The 3,698-nt window shown below is 36.6% G+C and overlaps 1 non-coding gene across 1 annotated transcript; it reads left to right on the forward strand.

Moving 5' to 3' along the window:
- The first annotated feature begins 67 nt into the window (after window positions 1-67).
- Window positions 68-140, forward strand: TRNAF-GAA. The gene has a single exon. It is a non-coding gene; the product is annotated as a tRNA-Phe (tRNA).
- Window positions 141-3,698: the final 3,558 nt, after the last annotated feature.

Below are 3,698 nucleotides of genomic sequence, written 5' to 3' on the forward strand. Positions count from 1 at the left end.
CCTGTTTATTTTTTAATTGACATAGACCCAAGTCATCTAGTAAGATGAGAACGGTGTGTCGGAAATGGTCGGGATAGCTCAGCTGGTAGAGCAGAGGACTGAAAATCCTCGTGTCACCAGTTCAAATCTGGTTCCTGGCATATGATTAATATCTATGAGTATCTATCACTACAAATTCAGTGATATGGCTCGCCATACATATTCATTTATAGATCATGATACATACATACTTATCCATCTAGCTAGATGTCTGGGAATAGTCCTTTTTTTCTTTTATTTTATTTTTTGATTTGATTTCTTCCTTCCCCTCTCTGTGACCCGCTAGAGCCCGTCGAAGTGGTGTGCGCGATACAAAGTTCATGATACAGAACTCTTTAATTTCTTTATCCCATTCACAATAATAATACGAATGAGACTTCAATTCCTCCGTTTGATCTAGAAAAGAACGTACAAATATTTCTTGAATATTGGGTCAAAATGAAGATTAATTTCTTAGAATTCAATAAGCATCTTGTATTTCATAAAAATTGGGGGCAATATAATCCTTACGTAAGGGCCACCCTATCCAACTTTCAGGCATTAAGATACGTTTCAGTCGTGGATGATTATCATAAAGGATTCCCAGCATATCATAAGATTCCCGTTCTGGAAAATTCGCACTTTTCCAAACCCAGAAAACCGATGGAATTTTGGGATTACTCCTTGGAGCAAATACTTTTATGCATACCTCTTCTGGTTGATCTACACCATACTCTATTCGCGTAAGATGATACACACTGGCTAACAGTCCGCCCGGTGCTACATCATAGGCACATTGGGACCGTAGATAATTGTAGCCATATATATACAAAATGACAGCAACGGAGTGCCAATCCTCGGGCTTTATTTGTAAAGTTTCTATTCCTTGGTAATCAAAGCCCAAAGATCTATGAACTAGCCCATGCTTGACCAGCCAAGCAGACAAACGACCCTGCATCTTTTTTATCTCTCCCACATTTTGATTTCGATAAATATTTCACATTTACGATGAATTTTTGGAATTTATGAAGATTAATTCGCTCTTTCTTATTCTGTACAAATGAATCCTCCTGCCTAATTAATGAATTCGGGGGAAGATACTGAACTTTTGTATTTGAAAAAGGTTTCAGGCGGGATTTCTGACGTAGATGGTGGTTGATAAAGTAATCCTTGATCATAATTTCCAGTATTAGTACTGCATACAACACGAAACTTGTGATTGGTAGTAAAAGTAAACGAGCGATTCTCCCGTTGCAATCGAATTCGATCTTCATAGATTTCTCGAGATATTTTCTTACGAAGTTTTGTTATGGCATCTATAACGGCCTCTGGTTTAGGCGGGCAACCCGGCAAATAAACATCCACGGGAAATTAGCTTATCAACTCCTCGAACAGTACTATACGATCGTACTTGACCATCCCCCCTGTAATTGTATATGCTTCCCTTACCAATAACATACTCTGGTCCAGGCATTTGCTCTAATAATCCCACTAAAAAAGGGAGCCATTTTCATTGTTACTGTACCAGCTGTTAAAATTAGGTCCGCCTGTCTAGGGCTCGATCTTGGTACCAGCCCATAACGGTCAAAATCGAACCCCGAGCCGATTAATGAAGCAAATTCAATGAAACAACAACTGGTTCCTGTAAGAACGGGCCATAAGCTGGAGAGTCTTGCCCAATTTGAAAGATCCTTTGATGTAGTTGAAAAAAATGAATTTGGGGTTGTTCGATCAAGTAAGGAAAATTCAATAGAATTCATAATTTTCTCAAGGTTTTTTTTTTTTTTTTTTTTTTTTAACTTTTTTGCTATTGTCTGAATATTCAGAAACTAAGACCACTCTAATGCTCCTGTTCGCCACGCATAAACTAAACCAACAATTAGGATAAGCATGAAAATGAAAGCTTCTATAAATACGGGTACCCCCAATACATCAAAACTCATTGCCCATGGATAAAGAAAAACGGTTTCAACATCAAAAACAACAAAAACTAGAGCAAACATATAATACCGGATTCGAAATTGTAACCAAGCATCGCCCATTGGTTCGATACCCGATTCATAACTAGAAAGTTTCTCTGGCCCTTTGTTAATCGGGGCTAAAACTGCGGAAATTAGAAATGCCAAAATAGGAATAACGCTTGATATTATTAGAAATGCCCAGAAAATATCATATTTGTAAAGCAGAAACATAGCCAAACTCCTATGAATGTGGAAAATAGACCAAATTTGTCGATGCAAATTGGAATTCATTGTCAAGTCATCGATAATTGGTTAATCAAAACAACAATTCATTTTGATCGAACCGCAAAGTTTCGTTTGTTTGTTGTGATGTCTCGTTTTAAGATTTCTCGATTGGAATCCTATTTTCATTACACTTCCTTCGATTTTATTTCAATATAGTATAAATCTCTTATACAAACAAAACAAACAAAACCCTTTTGCGTTCACCGCGCTTCGGACTTGTCTAAATCAAAGGAAGTCAAAAGAAAATTCGAATTTTTGTTTCGAATTTCGAATTCGAATCTTCGAAATTCAATCGATTTTGATTCTATTCTCAATATATAGAATATTTTCTGTTTCTGAATTATGTTTATGAAAAGCTATTCGTTTTTCAAACGCTGAGGTGTCAACAAATACAGTAATCCGTTCCTATATCCATGCGACTTACTATTCCATTTGAGTTGGGTTACGTCGGCGTCTCCCCGGATTCGTGTCATGATTTTGACTCCGCAAATTCACCAAAAGTAGGTGAGTATACCAAAGAAAGGAAGTATCAATAACTCTTTGATTGTGATGGGAACAGGAAAAGAGGCAAATCCATATGGAATTCCCATACGAAGATTATTATTATTAATTATTGAAGAAAGAAAAATGGGTTTGTTTAGCCGAATCCGAGATTCTAAAAAAAAAATAGCGATTAAATCCATTGAAATGCGCTTTTGTTTTCATTTCAGTTTGATGTTCTGCTCGGAACGAGCTCCCTCCGAGCGAGCTTTTGGGTTTTGGGAATGATTTGATTTCGATGAACCACAAGCAACCCCCAGCGACCAGTTCCAAACAACAAAAATACAATGAATGAGGAAATGAAAACTATACAATTTTTGTGTTTCTGTATTTCCATTTTGATTATTATTATTTGAGATTAGTATAGGGCTATACGGACTCGAACCGTAGACCTTCTCGGTAAAACAGATCGAACTAATTCTTATAAAAATGATTCGAACTCTTTCAAAGACCCAACATGCATTTTTTTTTTTTTGCATTGGGCTCTTTCATTAACTGATAGAAATATCAGTTAGTCTACCATATTTTTTTCTTGACAGAAAAATAAGGAAATGGCTCCATGTGCTCTAATTCATTATTTGGATTCGGATATAGGAGCACTCCCAAAGTGTTTCAAAGAAGGGTTATCTTGACGTAGGTCTGCTTATGGCCTAGATCAACCTAAACGAAATGGAGTCTCTATCATCCTGATTAAAGAATCACATATGAAACTTCATACGCCTTAAGGTTCATAGAACGAAAAGAGAATTTTTGAGGTCCTTATACTCATTATGCCTAGCATTGAATAGACTAGGTATTTACCTTATCAATCTTTCAAATCGATGATGGATTCTATTTGGTTCCTAAAAGGGCACCCGAATCGGACCGATCCATTTGTCAGGCTATTGTTCTCTT

This window comes from Citrus clementina, unplaced genomic scaffold (genome assembly GCF_000493195.1).
Source record: "Citrus clementina cultivar Clemenules unplaced genomic scaffold, Citrus_clementina_v1.0 scaffold_1578, whole genome shotgun sequence".
In the NCBI taxonomy this organism is placed as follows: domain Eukaryota; kingdom Viridiplantae; phylum Streptophyta; class Magnoliopsida; order Sapindales; family Rutaceae; genus Citrus; species Citrus x clementina.